A 12,849-nucleotide genomic window follows, 5' to 3' on the forward strand; every position below is an offset into this window, starting at 1 on the left:
TTGTTTTACAAACAGGAATTTAACATTTAACCTAATATATTCGTTGTACAACTATCACTCCAAAGCATAACAAAAATGTAACACTAAGCATGACATACAATATAATACTTAATTATTACATTTTAGGCCTTTCATTACACTTCGGTTCAGTTCAATAACTTTAAATCTCAATCAATATGAATCATTTCACAGTAATATCATATAATCAGCATACATTACTGTATTCTACTGTAAAGATTATGAGCCGTATATCTGTCACATATGGCTCTGCTGACATTTGCAATGCCCACTCTCAAGTGAAAATACAAGTGCATTTACATAACTGACATCTCTCACATTAAAATGTTTAACCATTCACATCTTTAAAGAATAACACAACAAAATGAACATGTTAAGGTATTTCAATACTTCCTTCTCATATAATACTGTTAAGTTGACTAATTAGCAGCATTAACATTGCGATTTTGCTTGCTATTAGCCGCTAGGCCGCTAGCATCGACCAACTCAATAGCAGGCATGCTACTTGACACAGCACACATGGTTAGCAACATTAGCACAACGCTTACCGAGATCGACTGAGGAAAAAACGGGACTTTCCCACTCCGGGCCGTCCCTGGATAGTCTCTTCTATGTTGAATCACTGGCGTGCATAAACTATACGTTTTAGCAACTACGAACTTAACTTGCTAATTCACTTCTCTTCTCTTGATAGTGCTCCGTTCGCTATGAGTACGTCTCCTCTCTTCCGCACACATCCGCTCATGCTGGTAGGTCATGATCTGTCAATCACGCCCAGGCAGAGGCGGACTTGCTGAACTCTGTGTTCTGACTGGCCTGTCATCTCTCGCTTTCTCAGCATAGAAATAGTACATCTAGATCAACAATCATTACTTTTAACCTGTTTTCTTTCACTGGGTTACACCCTCCCCCTCTAAATTGACATGAGTCCCTTCATGTTCTTCCTTTCAAAAGAATTATTACTTTCAAATGTTTCAACTAAAACTCTATTAAATCCTTCCAGTAAAGTCTGAGCAAAGGAAATCAAGGGATTTCCAAGTTCTGGGTAAGTGAACTTTCGAGGTGGTCTCTTTGAACGCTCAGATCTACGTACAGTGTCCATACTTTGATCACTAATGGCACCATCTGTGTTTTCTACAGAAACATGGTCATCAGCGATAGCTGGCTGGTTAAGATCTGTCTGAGGAGCATCCGCTAAGTCACATGAACTTGGCAAAGGAGTACCTTCTGCTCCAACAATAGTCTGCTCATGAGAACTGTTGGAAGTGGTTAACTGTTCCTGCTCTCTCTCAATTAGTTGTTCATCCCTTCCCATTTCTGATAAGGATGTATGAGTTGAGCTTTGAAGTTCAGTTACATCGTTCTGTGTCTCCATCCAATCAACGTGTTTTTCTGTTTCAGCACAGGGGTTGTTTTCAGGTTCCTGTTCCATTGGGTTGTTTTCCACAGGTTCAGAGTTGTTTAGAGTTAAATCAGGTAAGTTTCCAGTCAGATTTGTACTTCCTTTTTCCACAGGTGAGTTCGACACGTCTGCTGGTGAAGGTTCAGGTAAGTTCACAGGTAAGTTTCCTGCTTCCTTTTCAGATACACTTTCCAGATCAGGTGAAGATTTTGTTTGAGGACTTGTTTTATTTTCAGTTGCCATTTCCCTCTCAGGCAAAGTCATACTGACAGGCTCACGGACCCTTGCCTCTGTCTCAACCATTTCAACTGGATAAAATAACGGACTGTCATCTTCCTCTTCTGAGTCCAGCGGTCTTTCATCGGGTTGGATGGGGGTTCGTCTTGTTCTGGGCTTAATAATGGGTCTGGTTTCTTCAGACTCTTCCTCTACTTCAGAGAGGAATCCGCATGGAAGTAGTAGATCCCGGTGCAGTGTGCGTGTTGGACCATCCTGACCTTCAGGGCATACTGTATAGACAGGTAAGTCTCCTGCTCTCTGCTGTACCACATAAACAGTGGACTCCCACCGGTCAGCGAGTTTATGCTTACTGCGGAGGCGGAGATTACGCACCAGAACTCTATCTCCTATCTCCAGACTTGCCTCTCTCACCCGCATGTCAAACCTTCGCTTGTTCTTGTCAGCTACTTTCTTTGCATTTGACATAGCTAGTTGGTAGCTTGCTGTCAAGTAAGACTTCAAGTTTTTCACATATTGGAAGTGTGAAGTGACTGAGCTGTCTCTGACTGGTAACCCGAAAGCAATGTCAATGGGTAGTCTAGGCTGTCGCCCAAACATAAGCTCGTAGGGTGAGAAACCAGTTACGTCGTTCCTCGTGCAGTTATATGCATGAGCGAGTGGCTTCACATACTCACGCCACTTTTTCTTCTCCTTTTCCTTTAGAGTACCCAGCATGCTCAGCAATGTGCGGTTAAACCGCTCCACTGGATTCCCTCGGGGATGGTACGGACTCGTCCTGGTTTTCTTTATACCTACTAAGGTGCAAAGCTCCTTAATGATCAGAGACTCAAAGTCACGGCCTTGATCACTATGGAGACGCTCTGGGAATCCGTAATGAACAAGAAACTGCTCCCACAGACATCGAGCTACTGTGGTGGCCTTCTGGTCTTTGGTAGGTATAGCAATGGCATATTTAGTAAAATGGTCTGTAATGACCAGAACATCCTTGGTGTTATGGCTGTCCGGTTCCAGAGATAAAAAGTCCATACAGACAAGTTCCATGGGTCGGCTGGTTTTGATACTGACCAAAGGTGCAGCCTTTTCTGGCTGGCTTTTCCTTTTGACACATCTTTCACAGGTTTTGACCTTTGATTCAACATCAGATGACATTTTAGGCCAATAAAACCTAGATCTGGCCAGCTCCAGAGTGCGCTCCACCCCGACATGACCCATCTCATTGTGAAGACTACTGAGCACAGATGACTTCAATACATGTGGGAGGACAAGTTGATACATTTGTTTGTTGTCACATTGTCGCCTCCTGTATAGCAGACCATCCTTCAGTTCAAACCGACTCATCTCTCTCAGCATTAGTCGAAACTCAAGTGACTCAGACTTTAGACAGGCAGGTGCTGGTTCTCCCGACTGAATCATCTTTATGATACCACTAATGTCGGGATCTGCTTGCTGAAGTCTGGCCAACTCGGCGTCACTGTACTTGGGAAACATGGAAAACCCCTCAAAGGAGTCCTCCTCTTCAAATGCAGCTGGAATAGCATCTGGATGAATAGCGAGTGACTCAATTAGACAAGGAAACAGTAATGGTTCCTCCTTTTCCACGATGTGATACTGACAAGTTGCCTTGACTACATCCACAGGAGCCAGGTGGTGTGAGGTAAACTCACAAATCCGTGAACTCTCCTCTTGAGAGCAACTGTCATCAGTCAACTCCCCATGTGGCCTTCTTGACAAGCCATCCGCGTCCTGATTCTGCTTTCCAGCACGATATTTGATATCAAAAGAGAAGGTGGACAAGGCGGCTAACCAGCGATAGCTAGTGGCATCCAGTTTGGCGGTGGTGAGTATATACCTGAGGGGGTTGTTGTCGGTTACTACTGTGAAGGTGTTTCCATACAAGTAGTCATGGAATTTTTCAGTGATAGCCCATTTTAAAGCAAGAAATTCCAGTTTATGGGCTGGATATCTAGCTTCACTGCATGACAGACCTCTACTTGCATAAGCAATAGCACGACTCTCCCCATCCTGCTCCTGGTATAATGCTGCTCCAAGACCAGTTGTACTTGCGTCCGTATGAAGGACATATGGTAGCTGAGGATTAGCAAACCCTAGGACTGGGGACGAGGTAAGCTTACCAATGATTTCCTCAAAAGCCTTTTGACAATCTGGTGTCCATCTTTCTCCAAATTGCTCCTTGGGATTGTAGTATTTGGCATCGGTTTTGATTACTTTGGTCCCCTTATGTGTCGGTGGATAACCTGCAGTGAGGTTTGTTAAGGGCTTCACAATCTTTGCGTAGTCTTGTACAAATCTCCTGTAATAACCGGAGAAACCAAGAAAGGACCTCAACTCCTTCAATGTCTGAGGTCTCGGCCAGGTCTTAAGTGCTTTAACCTTTTCTGGGTCAGTTTCAACTCCGTTTCTCGACACAATGTGCCCCAAGTAGCGCACTGACGTTTGAAAAAAACGGCACTTCTCTGGCGACAGCTTAAGGCCATTTTCTCTCAGTCGATTCAAGACATTGGTCAATCGAGTTTCGTGTTCTTCCAAGGATTTGGAAAAGACGATCAAATCATCAAGGAAAACGAGCACTTCCCGCAGGTGTATGTCACCCATACACTTCTCCATTAAGCGCTGGAATGTGGATGGTGCATTGGTTATTCCTTGCGGCATTCGATTCCACTCCCAAAATCCCAAAGGACAAACAAAAGCTGTTTTATGCTTGTCACTCTCCTCCATCTCGATCTGATAATACCCTGATTTCAGATCCATTACAGAAAACCACTGAGCCCCACTGAGTGCTGAAAAGGATTCCTCCAAATTAGGTAATGCATATGCATCTTTGATAGTTTGAAGGTTTAGTTTCCTGTAATCTACACACAGTCTGATATCACCATTCTTCTTCTTGACAACCACAATGGGTGACGAGAATGGAGACTCAGATTCCCTGATGACCTTTGCATCAAGGAGGGATTGGAGATGACGTCGCACAGCTGCGTAGTCCTGTGGATGTATGGGGCGGGGCCGCAGTTTGAAAGGTGTTTCATCCTTTAATCTGATGTGATGTTTTACCTTTGTTGCATGGCCAAAATCAAGCTCATGATGAGAAAAAACATCAGAATAGGAGTTCAATGTTTTTGTTATTCGAGTCTTCCACTCCAACGGGAGCGGGGAATCTCCAAAATCAAACTGGAAGCTCTCAGGCATGTTGCCTGGCTGTGGATTTGTGTGGTTAGCAGACTGCGGTTGCCTTGAGCAGCTATCTGTTTGTAGTTGACATGACTGACTAACTTCTTGTTGCTGACAACTGGCAGTGTTCTGGGCTTGTGTGATTTCTTGAGGGACACTAAGCTCAGCAATAACACAGTTAGTTGGTAGGACAACGTCATGACTGGTTTCATTTCTTAACACAACAGGGATCTTGTATGGAGACTGCGTTGGAATGGAAATCAGACAACCATCAGTAAAGATTCCACCAGGTAAAGATGAAATGGTAGGTTGTTCAACTAACGCCCATTTCTCATTGTTCAGACTACTGACATTAACAAAACCTTCCAATACAACTTTCTGACCTGCTGGAATAATATCTGTCTCTGGGCCTCGCAGTTTGACAAAACCAAGTTGACCATCTGAGTTTTGTTTGTGCCTGAGCTGTAAGGTTCTTAGAACCTGTTGGTAGCCACAGTATGATTTAGCCTGTAGGGAACTGTCATCACAAAATTGCTCATAGAGCGGATCAAGAGCGTTAGTTCCAATCAGTACAGGTATGTCACTGTTGGAACGGACATCTGGCACTATCAAAGCTAGAGTTTCAACTTCCGGCTCAGAAGCAATAAATTCTCTTGGAAATTGCACACGTACCTGCACATAGCCTGCATATGGAACTGACTGACCATTTGCTCCTTCTATTTCTAGTATGTCGCTCACTGGATGGATAGTGTAGTCTGACAGGTGCGAATTGTAGAAGGACTGAGACACAGTTGTAACTTGGGATCCTGTGTCAAGCAATGAGCGGCAGTCAACTCCATTAACTTTAACGTTAGCGGTGCTTTTACTTCCTACAAGACCTTTAGGCAGTTTTCTGGTTTGTGCTGTTCTGTGTTCTTTTAGTGATGCTGTGAATCGTGTTTTATGCTCTGAGTTGGGACTTTTAACTTCACCTGTTCCCATTTGTCCCTCAATAGGAACGACTCCTAGTTTAAAGGGGGAGTGTCACTAGGAGTGTTTTTCTTGTCCCAAGCCTGTTGCCTTTCTTTCAGCTCTTTTCTCTTAGTGTCAACCAGCTGCGGATTTGGAGGATTGCTACAACTGGCAACGATATGACCATCCTCCCCACATTTAAAACAATACCATGGCCTGGGCCTCAATGACGGGGTCTTGCCTGGTGACTGCTTCTGAGGGATCTGAGGGATAGGTCGGTTCTCATTTGCCTTAGCTTTTTGAGTCTTAGCTGTTTTAGACCTAACAGCTTGTTCTCCTTTTGCAACTGAGAAAGCTGAAATCTGTGCTTGGAGATTGGCTATCTGTTTCTTAATCTGCTCCACAGCTGTTGACATACTGTTATCTTGGGTTTGCACATCATAATCATCTATGTCATTGATACATGCAGCTTGTGCGTTAGCCTGAACTTTTGGCTTGGTGATTCCTAAATGTTGCTTCATTCGGCTAGCCTTAGCTGCTTGCTTATCTTCTTCGGTACGTAACAACAGCAAAAGTTCTGAGAAACTGGGTGGATCATTCTGTTTTTGTTCCAGCTGGAGCGTTGCAATCAATGAGTTGTTCCAGCAACCCCTACAGAACTGTTTGAGTAGCTGCTTGTCTGCATCTCTTGCACATACAGTTTTCTTCCTCACAGCTGCATTCAAGGATGACTGTAGCCTATGAAGATAGCCAGATGGCTTCTCTCCTGCATTCTGGTGAGTATTAAGAAATTTAGCGAACAACTCATCTCCATCTTCAATGGTTGCATACGCTGAGTCAAGCAAATCCAGGTAAGCGTGTGGAGGAGCTTGGGGACCTAAAGGCTTCACTACATTAGCCGCGGGAGGTAAGAGACTGTCGGCGATTCGTCTTACCAACTGTGACTGAGAAACAGTGGGATCAGTCAAGTAGAAATCGACACTGGTTCTCCAGGTGTCATAGTCAACTTCATAGTTGGGACAGGGGACTCTCCCTGAGAAAGACCTCAGTTTAGCAGGAGAGTGGAACTGGGATGCAATATCTGTGCTTTTCACAATATGTTCCACGACTACACGCTGTACATCTGGGGTACTGAGATGCTCAGGGGACAAGTTGAAGTTATGCATGGTCTCTCCTTGTACAGGTGAACATAGCGGTGTAGCAGGTTCAGCCTGAAGTGGAGTTTCAACAGTGGTAAGTTTTGACTCTTTAGCTTGTGTGAGATTGGGTGGAGCTATGGCAGTTGTAGAAGGGGTCGTTAACTCCTCACTCACTGGTTGGTTAGGGTCATTAATGGTGTCTGTTATCCTAGTTAGCTCCTCTCGTAAAATGTCCTCAAAGGACTTTCCACTCAGTTTGGCTATGTCTTTAAGCTCAGATAGAAATGTATGAGTGACCTTAGTGCCTGCATTACCGCTGTAGACACTAGACAGGGTTTGTACATGGTGAATGATCTTAGGGTCTGCAGAACTTGGCCTCTCTAATGGTAATATGGCTTCAATTGTCTGTACTGCTTCACCTGATTCAAACTCAACAATGGCCTGTTTGTGAAATTCAGACTCAGAGTTATCAATACGAACTATCCTTGCAATTAACCCATACTGCTTTAGGTAATCCGCAATCTCCTCATCTACAGAGGTGTGAGACAGCCCACTAATTATGAGCGAGTTTGGTACTTTGATATTCTCTTTCTCAACAATCTCCATTTTTGAAGTGTATCACTCAAAAAAGTTTTATATCTTTGACCAGAAAAATAAACACCATATGCAACAAAATACTGCTATTCAAATCAAAATGTTGCTAGTTACAGGTGACCTTCATGTATGATTGCAGTCTGTCCACAAAGCTCCTGGCTAGCTCTCGCCAAGTTTTTTCCATGTAACCCACTCCTGGTTAATACACTAGTACTCTAGGTTCATAAGGAGCTAAGGGAAGAGACTACAATAACCATACAGGAAAGTACACAGACGACAAGGTAGGTTTCAACTGAATGTTTAGTGAAATGAACTTTCAGGTGATAATTCACACACCATGAATAACACATAAATGACAATGAAATAAAAATGGGCCCTTTAAAATAATAAATCTGGTCAGTCAAAAAGTCAGTAAAGTCTGTCTGTGCTGTGATAACTATCACAGTAAAGTGTCTTTCAAATCCACTGTCTGAAGATTCCTTATCATTCAAGTGTCCAGTGTTCTTATCAATGTTCCTGGGATATGAGCAAATGTAGGTGAATGTGTGACAGTCCTGCGGCTGGCACCACCCTACCACCAGATGGAGTATTTGATGAATCGGTTCAGAATCACGCTGGGAAGCTCGCCATCAATTGGAATGAATCTCCTGAAGAAGCTCTCACTCCATCCATAAGACCTGACCTGTTTTGTTTTACAAACAGGAATTTAACATTTAACCTAATATATTCGTTGTACAACTATCACTCCAAAGCATAACAAAAATGTAACACTAAGCATGACATACAATATAATACTTAATTATTACATTTTAGGCCTTTCATTACACTTCGGTTCAGTTCAATAACTTTAAATCTCAATCAATATGAATCATTTCACAGTAATATCATATAATCAGCATACATTACTGTATTCTACTGTAAAGATTATGAGCCGTATATCTGTCACATATGGCTCTGCTGACATTTGCAATGCCCACTCTCAAGTGAAAATACAAGTGCATTTACATAACTGACATCTCTCACATTAAAATGTTTAACCATTCACATCTTTAAAGAATAACACAACAAAATGAACATGTTAAGGTATTTCAATACTTCCTTCTCATATAATACTGTTAAGTTGACTAATTAGCAGCATTAACATTGCGATTTTGCTTGCTATTAGCCGCTAGGCCGCTAGCATCGACCAACTCAATAGCAGGCATGCTACTTGACACAGCACACATGGTTAGCAACATTAGCACAACGCTTACCGAGATCGACTGAGGAAAAAACGGGACTTTCCCACTCCGGGCCGTCCCTGGATAGTCTCTTCTATGTTGAATCACTGGCGTGCATAAACTATACGTTTTAGCAACTACGAACTTAACTTGCTAATTCACTTCTCTTCTCTTGATAGTGCTCCGTTCGCTATGAGTACGTCTCCTCTCTTCCGCACACATCCGCTCATGCTGGTAGGTCATGATCTGTCAATCACGCCCAGGCAGAGGCGGACTTGCTGAACTCTGTGTTCTGACTGGCCTGTCATCTCTCGCTTTCTCAGCATAGAAATAGTACATCTAGATCAACAATCATTACTTTTAACCTGTTTTCTTTCACTGGGTTACACACGCTACAGTGCTGTGTTGTAAGGTGTCTGCTGATGTTGCATAACTTTTGGTGTGAGATGTGGAGCATGTTAAGACGCTTAAAACACAGTGCAAAGTTCTGACCCCATGCTGTTAGCGTTCAATGCTAAGTCTCCGTTCACGGAGCTCTGTAATGGTTGGACCAAATTTGTTCGCGTCTTCGGTACTGGCAAGTCAAGGGTAGCTTGAGCAATGAAGCTGCATGTTTAAAGCGACCGAAGTTCTCCTGTAAGTACTGAAATTTGGCACTAAGTTCTTATTTTGGTAACCAACCTAACCTACAGGTAAAAGTTTTTTTCTATTTTCAAGGGGCTCTGTAGAACGACTGTGCTGTGCTGGTAGCCAGAGGTTTGTTTATGTTTGTGGACTCCATTTCTAAATTAAGGTTAGCAACTTTTGGTCTCCTTTAGCGACATTCTCAGAGAGGCACTGAGAATGTGCATTAAGTCCCACATACTAAATTGAATTTAAATGATTTCTGTCTAAAAAAGAGGTTGCTGTGTGTAGAGCAGCACCCAAACATCTCTCAGAGGTCCCTACTCACGAGCAGCTCAGTTAGGCAGGATGTAGGTACTTTACACACCTGTAATACCCCGACCGTACTGAACATCCTTGTCGAGACTTAGATTTTCAAAAATATAGAATTTTTAAAATAGTTCTCAATAAATTAATATGTGATTGTCACTTGTCGTATTTTATTTTGTCACTGATCTTACAGAAATGCAAAGGCAAAGCAATTAGACTTTAGAAATACATTTAGAAATACCTCAATGAATAAATGTTTTTCTGGTATAAGACACATACTTTAAAAATATGGGCCCCAACGCTGCAAACAGCAAGGTGGAAGGGAAAGTAGAAACATATCCATTCCCGTATTAGACAACCATTCTGAGCACCCATATAAGCGTGTCCCAGCCAAACAGGCCCTATGATTCAGGGGTCACAACTCATTGAGCTGATCCACATTGCATTGTCTAAAGAATGAGGACTGTTTGCCTTTACCTGCATCGAAAGACTTGATGATTTGTGGCACGCTGTGGTCCAGGCTCGTCCATAGGCTTAAATGGATGTCTGGGTCATTAATCTTTATGAGGAGAGGCGATGGCACGGCTATACAGGCCACGTTAAGGAGCTCCCCCTCCTCGGTTGATGCTTCATCTCCTGCGGCCTACCTCGCCGCACAGTCATTTTTGTTTGCACATCTGACAGCATCCCCTAACACCCACAGAGCCTCAGACGGCCAGAGACGGTCTAAGTTGCAGAACGATGAGACCAAAGTCATTCTCTGGCTGACTTACTCTTGTGAATACAGAATACAAAGTGTTGTGATCATAAGGTTTTATTGCAGATATAGAGAGCAATATATCTGAGGGGAAGACAGGGAGATTGTCTTCAGATGATTTTGGGATTGTTGTCTTCAACCTTGCAGCATGAAATTGGACAATGGCTACATACAGATGGAAAATTAAAGAGTAAACTCAGAGAAAAAGTCGAACTGTATCCATTGCAGACAATCATTGATTTTCCCTGGTCTAGTCACCATTAACGGTCTCTTAAAGGAATAGGAAATATGCTTATAATCGGCGCGTTGAGAAGATTGATAAAACTCTTCAGCCTGTATGACGAAGCTTCAGCCCTTTAGCTTAGCTTAGCATAAAGCCATAGAGAGACACGGGGAACAACCCCCCGCCCTTGAATAATCTTTTTACACTTTAATTCACATTAACATTAAACAACTGAGACAGACCATGTTGATTAGTATGCTTTTAAGTAGATTTGGTAAACCTTCAGACAGAACCAGGCTAGCTGTTTCTTTCTTCTTCCAGTCGTTGTGACGGCTGCTGGCCATGGCTTTGTATTTTAACATGAGGGTGGTGTGTCGACCTTCTCATTTCACCCACACAAAAAGAGAAATCCAAGTATACAGCAAAGGTGACTGGGGATTGCCTGGAGTCTTGTCATTGTTTTGTTGCTTTTAGACGGGGGCTGGCTTTTTCCTTCTGTTTCCAGTCTTTATGCTAAGCTAAGCTAACAAGCTGCTAGTTGTGGGCCCAGCTACATATTTACAGCATAGACATGAGATCAGTATCAATCTTCTTACAAGAGGCATTTAAATACACATTTGAATCAAGTCATCTCTCAGTGCAATACATGGAAATACATGGAAAACATATCTTTACTTGAGAACTACCTTTTTGTCCACAAAAGGTTTCTGTCCCTGCAAAACCCAATTTCTGTTTCTAATAAAATCAACCTTTAGTTCTTTTTCATCTCTTAGCAAGGCATTTTAATTGTATGAAATGACTTGATTAACTATAGGACTATAGTCCTATATCAAATTAACAGTTTCAGTGTACTACATAATTTGTTGAACACTTTAGAAGAAAAACAGTTTTTTGGCAGATTTTAGGATACAAGAACCCAGTTACCTCATTTTAAATGTGAGCTGTTTAATGACTTCCCGCTAGAACTACCTTTTAACTTCTAAATCACCAAAATCAAAAGCAGTTGAAAGGCAAGCTTTTAAATATCGGGTCGTAATCATGTCTGCTCATTATCCCTGGGTCAAATGTGCAAGGAAAATAAAAAAGAGTAGTTAATTGCTGCTGGAGGCCTGAGAGGGGAGACAAGGCATCCAGTAGGTAGAGAGACAAATCAGGGTTCAGAGATGAGCTTTTAACTGATGATGAAATGGAAAGTTGTTAGGTTAAAGTCCACATTTTCATCTAATTAATTCTAATTTAGTGGATACAAAAAAATTGCCCTCATGATCTCACAAATAAATCAACAGTCTATCGGAGCAAGGCATCAAAGACAGACATTAGTACCAAGGCAAATTATTGGTTGGTGTTGGGCAAAGTGCCAGGGTTGACATTTTTCACAGTTTCAACTAGAAAGCAATAGCCAATCAATGACAATCCATCAAGAATATTTGAAATTGGTTAATAATGATATTCTAATAGTATAGTAGGATGGCTGTCCCAAATGTTAGCCTGTGCTCCGGTGTTACAAAAAGAACTGCTCTTGCTGCTTAATGGTGGTGACTCATCCTCCTGAACATTTGCGTTGCCAAAAAAAAAAAAAAAAAAGGTCAGATTTGCATATGTTTAATTTGAGCGTGCTGGGTGTGCTTTGAATGTATGTGAATTAAACAGGGTTGTCTTTGTGTTTGATCTGGAAATAAAGGGATTGAATAAATCAGCGGTTAATGACAAGATAATGGTGGCTTAGATGCGGCAGAGTGGTGCTATGCATTCTTAATTGGTGGAAGGCCATTACCATACATTTACACACGTTAACGAGCATCTACTGCAGCATGTTGCTAGTACAAGTTACTGTTGTCTTTGTTGCTGAACTATCTCTGGTTTGATTTAAAAAAAAGGCTCCAATTTGTTCATGATTACGTCAAAAAGGCGACAGAGTTTATACTTGAGTCAATAATTCAAAGTTATTGTAACTTATAACAATATGATTGTCTTTTGTTGTATATTTACTACTAACTTAAAGGGGCACTATGTTGTTTTGGTGAAGAAATCCAAACTCCAAACTTTGCATATTCATAATATCAGTGAGGGAATAACACAAACCCAGAAATGTATATTTTCCATAACTCAATCAACAAGCTGTTTGAAGCTAGAAAGATGTCAGGGTCCGCCACATATAAACAAGGTAAAACAGTATGAAATTGCGC

At 42.0% G+C, this 12,849-nt stretch overlaps 1 long non-coding RNA gene across 1 annotated transcript; it reads right to left on the bottom strand.

Moving 5' to 3' along the window:
- Window positions 1-7,812: 7,812 nt before the first annotated feature.
- On the bottom strand, window positions 7,813-9,131 carry LOC115580016 (uncharacterized). Its single transcript, XR_003983789.1, has 2 exons — window positions 8,784-9,131; window positions 7,813-8,212 (listed from the first exon to the last, which is right to left on the bottom strand). It is a non-coding gene; the product is annotated as an uncharacterized LOC115580016 (long non-coding RNA).
- Between the last annotated feature and the right edge of the window lie 3,718 nt (window positions 9,132-12,849).

The sequence above is a fragment of the Sparus aurata genome, chromosome 4 (assembly GCF_900880675.1).
Source record: "Sparus aurata chromosome 4, fSpaAur1.1, whole genome shotgun sequence".
Classification (NCBI taxonomy): domain Eukaryota; kingdom Metazoa; phylum Chordata; class Actinopteri; order Spariformes; family Sparidae; genus Sparus; species Sparus aurata.